This window comes from Neomonachus schauinslandi, chromosome 2 (assembly GCF_002201575.2).
Source record: "Neomonachus schauinslandi chromosome 2, ASM220157v2, whole genome shotgun sequence".
Taxonomy (NCBI): Eukaryota; Metazoa; Chordata; class Mammalia; order Carnivora; family Phocidae; genus Neomonachus; species Neomonachus schauinslandi.
This window is the reverse complement of record NC_058404.1, coordinates 27,914,727-27,925,701: the sequence shown is the minus strand read 5'-3', so window position 1 is coordinate 27,925,701 and position 10,975 is coordinate 27,914,727.

Here is a 10,975-nt window from a genome sequence, read left to right as displayed (position 1 = left end):
AATTTCAACATATGATTTTTGGGGTGACACAAACATTCAGACCATAGCACCTCCAGACTGAAAAATTACTTTCTGTGTTCGAGCCACCCAATTTGTGGCATTTTGTTATGGCAGACCAAGCCAACTAATATATGGAGTCAGGACAGAATGGGCAAGAAGAACCCAGCTACAGCAAGTTGTCCCTGTCAAGAAGCTGCCTTTTCCCCTACAGGCCGAGACGCTCTTCCTCTATCTAGAGAGTCTGGAGCGGCTGGGGGATGGTGGGGAACTGATAGGAGGATCCTACCACACCTCTCCCTCAGTGAGATGTATCCAGAGGGGAAAATACTTTTGCCCTCTCAGGAGGCACCAGCAGGGACCAGTGGGAGTCCCAATGATACTAGATAAACCACTGAATAATGCTGCCAAGTCTCTGGAAATTAAATTACCATTGGAACCCCAGTCCAGAAATGTAGGCCAGGACCCATGTGCTAAACATAACAGGGTGACTATTTGTGAAAATAAATTATTTAAATAGGACGTGAATCCCTTACAAAGTAGACAAAATGTCCAGAATACAACTGAAAAATCACCCGTCATACCAAGAGTCAAAAAAAAAAAAAAAAGAAAGAAAGAAAAAAGAAAACAAAAGCCAGTCACAGTTGAACGAGAAAAGACAATCAACTAAAGCCACAGCAAGTTTAATAGAATGTTAAAAACATCTGACAAAGATTTTTTTTTAAAGATTTATTTATTTATTTTGAGAGAGAGCGTGAGCACACAAGTGGGAGAAGCAGAGGGAGAAGGAGAGAGAACCTCAAGCAGACTCGCAATGAGTGTGGAGCCCAACTTGGGGCTCGATCTCATGACCCTGAGATCATGACCTGAGCAGAAACCAAGAGTGGGATGCTTAACCAACTGAGCCACCCAGGTGTCCCCTGACAAAGATTTTAAAACAGCCATCATAAACGTGCTTCAAAAATCAAGTACACATTCTCTTGAAATAAATGGAAAAAAATAAATATCTCAGCAAAGAAATACAAGTTATAAACAAAAAGAACCAAATGTAGATTACAGAACTGAAAAATATAATCACGGGGAGAAAAAACCTTGTTCTATAGGCTTAATAGTGGAGTGGAGAGGACAGAAGATAGAATCAGTGAACTTGAGAACAAAACAATAGAATTCATCCAATCTCAACAACAGAAGTAAAATAGACTGAAAAAAAAAAAATGAACAGAGCCTCAAGGACCTCTGGGACAATAACAAAAGATTCAATATTCACATATTGGAGTCCCAGAATGCAAAGGAAAAGCAGGCTAAAAGAGTACTTGAAGAAAGAATGGCTGAAACTTCCCCAGTTTTTTTTTTTTTAAGATTTTATTTATTTATTTGACAGAGACAGACACAGCGAGAGAGGGAACACAAGCAGGGGGAGCGGGAGAGGGAGAAGCAGGCTTCCCGCCGAGCAGGGAGCCCAGTGTAGGGCTCGATCCCAGGACCCTGGGATTATGACCTGAGCCGAAGGCAGACACTTAACGACTGAGCCACCCAGGCGCCCCTCAAAATTTTTTTAAAGATTTATTTATTTATTCTGAGAGAGAGTGAGCACACAAGAGGGGAGGGGCACAGGGAGAAGGAGAGAGAATTTCAAGCTGACTCTTGCTGAGCATGGAGCCCTACACAAGGCTCCATCTCAAAACCCTGAGATCACAACCTGAGCTGAAAACCAAGAGTTGGAAACTTAACTGGCTGCACCACCCAGGTGCCCCTGAAGCTTCCCAAATTTGACCAAAGACACAAGCCTACAGATTTAAGAAGGTAATCAAAAACCAAACAGGATAAATCCAAAGAAATCCATGCCAAGACATGTCAAAATTCAACTTTTAAAACCAAAAACAAAGGAAAAAAAAAAAAAAACCTTGAAAGGCAGAGAAAAACAATGCAATATCTATAAGGGAATACTGATTCAAATGACAGCAATTTTTCATCTGAAATCATGGAGACCAGAAGGAAATGGCACATTAATTTTCAAATGCTGAAAGAAAAGATCTGTGAACTGAGAATTCTATATCTGGTGAAACTCTCTTTTAGAAACAAAAGGAAATAAAAACATTCTAAGACAGGGGAACACTAAAAGAATTTGCCATTGTTAGTACTACCCATAGAAATTGGCTAGGGGCGCCTGGGTGGCTCAGTGGGTTAAGTGGTTAAGCAGTCGGCTCTTGGTTTCAGTTCAGATCATGATCTGATGGTCACGGGATGGAGCCCTGTGTCAGGCTCTGCGCTCAGCACAGAGTCGCTTCGGATCCTCTCTCCTCCTCCTTCTCCCTCCAGTTTGCATGTGTTCTCTCTCTCTCAAATAAATAAATAAAATTAAAAAAAAAAATTAGCTAGGGGGGTGGGGGGATGGGGTAACCCATTGATGGGTATTAAGGAGGGCACATGTTGTGATGAGCGCTGGGTGTTACACACAGCTAATGAATCACTGAACACTACATCAAAACCTAATAATGGCCACTAACAGTGGCTAACTGAACATAATAAATAGAAAACTAAAAAATAAATTACTTTTTAATTTACAATAAAATTATGATCCCCCCCCAAAAAAAAATTGGCTAAAGGAAGTTCTTTAAACAGAAAAGAAATGATGAAAGAAGAGATTTGGGGGCATCAGGAAGAAGAAAGGAACAAAGAAAACAGAAATCTGGGTACACACAACAGACAATTTTTTTTTCCTCATGAGTTTTATAAATCATATTTGATGATTCAAACAAAAATTAGAAAATCATCTGACCCTCATGCTGACAATGGAGCCTGAGGTGGGACCCCGAGATCACGACCTGAGCTGAAATCAAGAGTCCGATGCTCAACCGCCTGAGCCACGCAGGCGCCCCTAAAGCCTTTTTTAAAACATCAGACCTAGGACCTACCTACCCCATGCTTACTAGTAATAATAACTAATTTTATCCCATTAACAACTCTGTGAAGTAGTTCACTGTTAATTATCCTAATTTTGTAGATGAAGAGACAGGGCAGACAAGATAAGTGACTTGCCTGAGGGCTCACATAGTGGAGGGAGCTGGAATTTGAATCCAGGCAATCTGACTCCAAAATCTACACTCTTGACCTCCACACCGGTTCAAGTTCCTAAATCAGAGTCTCTGAGAGGCTGGTGTCTGAGTACCTCTTAGTTTATAAAACAAACAAATCTCCACAGTGCAAGGTTTGGGGACCTCTAGGTTAAACACTGTTTTCCCGGAGACACTCAGGAGTTGAGGGAGGGGCGTGTGCTCAGTTGGGAGCTAACAGCTTCTTGCTGAATTACCTGGTTGTCCCGAAATGGGTACCATTCGTTGTGGTTAAATAGTTTACATACATCTTCCCCTTACAACTGCCCTTCCAGGAAAATATTATCATCCTTATTTTATAGATGAAGAAACTGAGGCTCAGGTACATAACCTGCCCAGGTCGCTCTCAGCTAATAAGTGGCAGAGGCAACATTTAAACTCTGAAGCCCAAGCTCTTAGCATTACTGCCCCTTCTAACAAAAGGTCTACCAGTTAATCTCGATTGACTGGTTGGAGTACTCGCTCCGAGGTATCAGCAAAAAAGTGTTCCCAGAGGTGCTTTGCAATTTTCAAAGTAGGACCATAAATGTGATTAGGCTTCAAGACTCCAAGGGAAACTTGTAATGGTAGAGCCTCAAGCCCTGTGATCAATCTACAGGGAAGATACGTGGGGGCTGGGAGGGGTACTCAGCACCTTCTGGATGACAGCATCTCTGTGGATTTGCAGCCTGTGGGTATCCACCCACCCATCCCACAAAGCTGTCCTCTGGTGAAACTATCTTGGTCTTTCCGGCTTTCCCAGAGTCAATCCTCACTCTTCCTTTTCCTTCCTCGGATCTACCATGCAACTTTGCCTTGTGCCAAAGAGCGTGGAGAAGGTTTGAAAAACAAAACTGTTCTGGGTATGATTGTTAATGTTTGCCCAATTTAAATAAAACACTGTTCATCGTATTGTATATAATGATGAAACTCATTAACTGCATAATAGCTTCATGCTCCCTGGTCTAAAATATAGAATATGCTCAACATTAAAAATTAAAACCAATCCATCAAAATCTAATGGCTAAGTAGGGATATTAAAAAGTAAGAGGCATTATTTGAATCCATGTAAAACTGTCATGGGACTCATGAAAATAATTGACGAATTCTGACACAGGACAGAGCCTGAGGTAAAAATAAAAATCTCGCGCAGACCAAATCGCAGATTTGTGGTGTCCATTTAGTATAAGGGCTCACCTAATCGCACCCAAGTCTCAGTTTGCTTGAGTCATGAACCCCCCCGCCCCCCCAGCCTGGCGCTCTCCCAAGGTCACCTGCGGCACTTGCACGAATCTGAACAGGGAGTGATCCAGACGGTTACAAGAGCCAGAGGCTCCTTGTGTTGACTTTGTTTTTAGCTCTTTGTGAGATTTTAATCACTCCAAAGTCTTCCTGGTTGGGTTTCTGCCTAACTTAGCGAAGCCTCTGTTGCTGTTGGTTATTAAAACTTGTTTCCGTTTCACAGCATTGGTATACTGAGTGTGTCTTTACAGAACGAAACAAAAAATGAAGTACCGAATATTCAGTTTTGGTAGACTTACATGACGAATTTTTTATATTAGTTTAATACTAACTTCAAGGCTGAGGGTTTAAACTCTCCTTATTCTTCAGGGTGTTATATTTGATGACTCATGAATTCTTGGTCCTTTATCAGTCCCTTTAATCACACCCGTGCTCTCAAGACATAAAAAAAAGAACATACCACCTTTGAAAGTGGAAAGAGAAAATCTTTCACTCCCTAGTTTAAAAGAGGAATATGGATCTGGTCCTTTTCCTTTAAAAAGTTTATTTTAGGGGCACCTGGGTGGCTCAGTCAGTTAAGGGTCTGCCTTCGGCTCATGTCATGATCTCAGGGTCCTAGGATAGAGCCTAGCGTCTTCTGCTCTCAGCAGGGAGTCTGCTTGTCCCTCTTCCTCTCCCTCTGCCCCTTTTCCCACCCCACCCCCCGCCTGCTTGTGCTTTGTCTCTCAAATAAAAAAAATCTTTAAAAAAAGTTTATTTTATTTTATAATTATAAAGTAATATATGCTCATTTGAGAAATAGGTAAAAGAGAAAAGAACTACCACATAGAATTCCACTGCTCAATGATAATCTCATTTGAAATTTTTAGTTTATTTATTTGAAGTGACTTTTTCCTTTTGCACATTACTTTTACTCAACTATACTCATGATGGACATCCAATTTTGTATCCAGTGTTTTATTTTTTTAATTTTAATTTTTAACTTTTGTTTTAAGATTTTATTTATTTTTATTTTTTAAAAAGATTTTATTTATTTGAGAGAGAGAGAATGATTGGTGGGGAGGGGCAGAGGGAGAGAGAGAAGTAGACTCCCTGCTGAGCAAAGAGAACGATGCAGGACTCGATCCTAGGACCTGGAGATCATGACCTGAGCCAAAGGCAGATGCTTGACTGACTGAGCCAACCAGGTGACCCTTAAGATTTTATTTTTAAGTAATCTCTACACCCCAACGTGGGGCTCAAACTCACAACCCCAAGATCAAGAGTTGCATAGTCTACCGATTGAGCCAGCCAGGTGCCCCTGTATCCAGCTTTTTAAACTTAACATTATAAAAAGTATTTTCTCATATTCTATAAGTACTATTTTAAAGAAATAAGGTATTCTGTTGAATAATTAGATAATAATTTGCATAAGCATTCAAAAATTGTCAGGTTGGACTACAAACCTTGGAGCCATCTTGAATTCTTCTTGCATGTCACCCATATGTTTGATCTTCCAAGGAAGACCTGCTAATTCTTCCTCCATATGTCTATATTTATTCCTTCTTTATCATCCTCACACTGGTTCAGGACCTTGTAATAATCTCCTAACTGATTTCTTTTTTTTTTCCCCAACTGATTTCTATGCTCCAATTTACCCTACACACCACTGGTTGTTTCGCTCATGCCACCTGCTTGAAGACCTTACAGTGACTTCTTTTCACTTAGAGGATAAAATCCAAAATCTTTAGCATGGCCCTCTGCACCTTCCAAATCTGAAGCCAACCTAATCTTTCCAGCCTGATTTTAGCAACTTCCCCACATAGATCTTCAGCTCTAGCCAGACTGGTTCATTCAGTTTTCCACACTCACACCTTAAAAGTTTTTCTACCATTTTGCTCCTTTCCTTATGCTCTTCCCACACCTATCCTTCCATTTCTATCAAAATCTTACCCACCTACAAGGAATTCCCACATCTTGTCTCTTGGGAGTCTGGAAGGATTCCCTAATAAATAGCATCTCTTTTCTCTGCCCACGTTAAGAAATTTGAGAAATGAAACAGAGTAAAAATGGAGGCCAAGATATTGAAAACCTTTACAGTGGCTTTACTGATCAAGAAGGGTTGAGGGCTTAATTCAATGTGAGGGTCAGATGGAAAGAAGAGAGCAGACCCACTCACCCACCTGGTTTTGAGCAGTGCTTAGCGCTCAGTCACTGCCAGGGGAAGATGAAGAGAACTCTTGCTCTCTGTGGCAGCTCACTGCAAAGAAGGAGAAGGAGAAGGGCTGAAACAAAACACTTTTCATAGGTAGGAAACATCGGGATTGAGGAAAAGGCTTCCATAATCTCACGATCTATTGCTAGGAACTGATACCAACTTTTCATCTCCAAGCATCTCCCAAATGCATCAACTTCCATCCTCCAATGCCACCATCATCTATTGCCTGGAACGGGGGCAATTGGCTATAGTTGGTCTTTCACACCCTCTCTAGAGCCCTACCAGCAATCATTCCTCACAGTGAGGCCAGAAGAGTGTTTTTAATAGATGAAACTGATGGTTAACCTTCTTCCTAAATCCCTTTAATAAGATTCTCACGGCTCTTGGGATCAAGATGAAAGTCCTTACTCATAAGACCCCTGATAGTCTGGCTCCAGTCTTTTCTTGTTCTTCCTTTTTCCCTATCACGATTTTATTTATTTATTTTAGAGAGGGAGAGAGAGAGCGCAAGCAGGGGGAGGAGCAGAGGAAGGGAGGGGGAAAGAATCCCAAGCAAACCCTGCTCTGAGCATGGGGCCCATCCTGGGACTCAATCCCACGACCCCAAGATCACGACTGGAGCCAAAACCAAGAGTCAGTTGCTTAGCTGACTGGGCCACCCAGGCGCCCCTTCCCTATCACTTTCGCTCCACCTACAGAGGCGGTACAATTTTTTTTAAGTTACCATGTTTACTCCTACTTCAGGAACTCTGCTTGTTCTCTTTGGCAGAAATGCTCACTGCCTTCTTTTTTTCTCTTTCCTTTTCTTTTCTCCCAGTTGACTCCTACTCATTTATATATCCGAGACACCACATCCCTTCCACAGAGCAGTCTTCCCTGCCTGCTCCTTTATGCCCTCATAGTTCCCTCTGCTTCCTTCATGCAGCTCACCACGCGTAATTACTAAATAATTGTGTGATCACTTGATTAATGGCTGTTTCCCTCATAGGCTCCCAGAGGACCCATGGACTGTGTCTGTAATGCCCACTTGTGTTTCCCCAGCAATTAGCACAGTACCCAGACCTCAGAGACACCCAATAAATATTTATTGAATCAACAGAAGCCCAGCTCAACTTGAACTTCCTCTGTGAAGCCAGAAATTTTCTCTCCCTCCTCTGAAATCCTCCGGCTCTTCAGATCCCTACCACTCACTCACATGGCATATATGGCCCCCTGCCCAGGAGCGCCTCATTCTACTTGCCTTATCTCTGCAGTTAGATTTTGAGTGCCTGTGGGCCAGGGCTCACAGCTCCCCTGCAACTCTCCTAGTGGCTAGCCCAGTTTCTAGCAGTTGACATGTGCACAGTAACAATTTACTCAAAGAATTAATAAAGATGTTGGCTTTTCCTTTTCGGTCTGTGGCAGTGTTGGTAGCAGTGGGAGGAAGTTATAATTCCCTGATGTTTGGCAATGCAACAGAGACTGCATTTTATAGGATGGAGCTAGGAAAAGATATTAGGATGTTGTCTTTTTATTGCAAGAACATCTTCTCTGCCAATTTGCTTGGCTAAGCAAAGCCTTTTCTGTGAACACAGCGACTGGTTCTAATTTGGAGCAAAGAAGGAAAATCTAACCCAAAAGCCACATATCCACATGACGCTGAGCTGTTTTTATTTATTCATTTGAATTCTATTCTATTTGTTTGCTAATTGTCATGTGCTTGCTCATCACAACTGTAGCTCCTTCAACCTTCAACTTTCCCTTCATCCTCATAGAGGAAGATGTGGGCGCAAGACTGTCAGCCATGTGGAATCAACAGGCCAGAGCCCAGAGTGTGGATGAACACTACACTGACCGGACACACTGGGCAGGGCCGAAATTCCTGAGCCAGGTCAAGCATTTATCCTAAGGCATGGTTTTCTGAGAAAGTGCTGAGTCAAGAAGAGATGCAAACAGAGCCTAGAGAGACCACAGCGGAAGATACTGGAGTGTGTGTAGATAGATGCGCAGGGAGGTGGTTGCCTGGTGGGATGGAGAGGATCGTGTGAGGAGCACCCCTTTAATTGAGAGCCAGGTTGTGGGAGGCCTGGGACAGTTCCTGAAGAGTTCCAGGATAGACCACGATGTGGGGCTTTGGACACAGCCCCGGCTTTGAGATACTTAACAATTTGGTTCTTTGCAGATGGTCAAATAGGCAATTGACTTTAAGGATTTCTTTTTTTAAGATTTTATTTATCTATTTGAGAGGGAGAGAGAGAGAGAGAGAGAGAGAGAGAGAACATGAGCAGGGGGGAGGGGGAAAGGGAGAGGGAGAAGCAGGGAGCCCGATGCGGGGCTGGATCCCAGGACCCTGGGATCATGACCTGAGCCGAAGGCAGGTGCTTAACCGACTGAGCCCCCCACCCAGGCCCCCTACTTTAACGACTTCAAATTACACACGGGAAAGTGTAGATTTGGACGCATACTCTAAAGCCTGCAACCCTGGGTAAAAGACGAACAGAGTGTGTCAGAGCTTCTGCCAGAACAGGAATGTGTAAGTGGATCGGGAGGTCCTGTCTCTCTCCCCACCCTTAGCTCCATGCTCTGTGTCCTGGAGCCAGGCGCTCCCCTCCCCAAGCTCAGGCTAAACCAACTCATGTCTGGATAAGGAGTGTGCACATGAAGAGCCTACTTGCCAATGACACTGAACTGCACACTGGTCAGAGGGAGTTAGACAGACACACACGTTCTCGATCTTTGGGAGCACACAAGCTAAAACAAGACAGGCACAGAGATTAACAGCTGGCTACATACGGGAGGAAAAGACAACGAGAAAATACATCTTGTGAGGGGCACCTGGCTGGCTCAGTTGGAGGTGCATGTGACTCTTAATCTCGGGGTTGTAAGTTTGAGTCCCATGCTGGGTGTGGAGATTACTAAAATAAATAAATAAATAAACAAATAAATAAATAAACTTGAAAAAAAAGAAAAGATGTATGTTGTGAAAATCAAAGTGTTGTCGTCATTGATGACACTTCCTATACACATTCTTCCTAACCCACCTGGGACCTCAAACACATGAGGGGGCACCTGGGTGGCTCAGTCGGGGAAGCGTCTGCCTTCCGCTCAGGTCATGATCCCGGGGTCCTGGGATCGAGCCCCGCATCGGGCTCCCTGCTCAGGGGGGAGCCTGTTTCTCCTTCTGTGCCTCCCCCTCCCCCTACTCATGCTCTTTCTCTCCCTCTCAAGTGAATAAATAAAATCTTTAAAGAAAGAAAGAAAGAAACCTGTGATTGTGCCTGGCACGTCTCTGCTTGAACATCTCACTCTTCAAGACAGGAATTTCCCAAACTGCCCTCCTCCCACTTTTCCCAGCTTCCCCTTTCTCAGTTTGTTTTTCTGTGCCTAATACCAACCATGGATATTATTTTAGCATTTACAGACTGTGAAACCTGTCCTCACACTTGAGCTCATTACTTGCCCAGTTGCCTAGGCTTGAAGAGCATCAGCATTAACTCCTGTTCCTTTGCCATCCCTTTCCTCAAATTTTCTACCTGAGTCCTTGGTTTGATCTACAAATAGTGGGATTGTCATTATTTTTTACTTTTTCTTTTTTTTTGAGAAAAAAGAATGATCTCATTTATGTATGTAGAGAGCCAAAGGGTTTTTGGAAACTGAGATATCTGCCACTGGGCTTTAGGTCGTGCTACAAATTTTTAAAAATTATTTATTTATTTATTTGGGGGGGCAGAGGGTGAGACTCTTTCAAGCAGGCTCCACGCTGAGCGCAGAGCTGATACAGGGGCTCGATCTCACAACCCTGAGATCATGACCTGAGTGGAACCAAGAGTCAGACGCTTAACCCACTGAGCCACCCAGGTGCCCCCTGCCGTGCTACAAATTTGAAATGGGGCCCTAGTGAAATGCAAGGTTTCCTAATACAATGGAACATAAATGAGTTGTTTAAAGTGGTTCTCCTTTATTGATTTGATATACATACAACATGCATGTCATAAAATCCAATCTGATTTTCAAAATAAAAAGTAGCATTAAATTACGCCTCTCATATTTACCCTCATGGCAGTAGGTATATGTGCACTAGACTAACTCCCTGCTCTAACCGCTCCCGCCTGACTTTTTTTGGTTGGGGGATGTTTTGCTGCTAGAACCCTTCCAAAGAGCATGGGAAGTCATGTTAAATTCAATATCTACATTTTAAATCAGAGAGCTAACCAGAAGAAGAGAAGGACTAAAGGCAATAGATTTCTGGGCAGAGGAGGGAAGAACCCCAGGTAAACCGAGTTTTGAGAGAAAGGCAAGCCGGTGCCTAGAACATAGATTAGTTCACAGACAATCCCCATGGAAGGAGATGGTTTGAAAAATCCCGTGAAGTGCGGTGAAGACAGCGACCAGTACAAAGGCGAGTGTGGGCAGCACTAAGGTTTAATTCATTCAAGGAGTCTCACATAAAAGGCAACCAAAGAAAGTG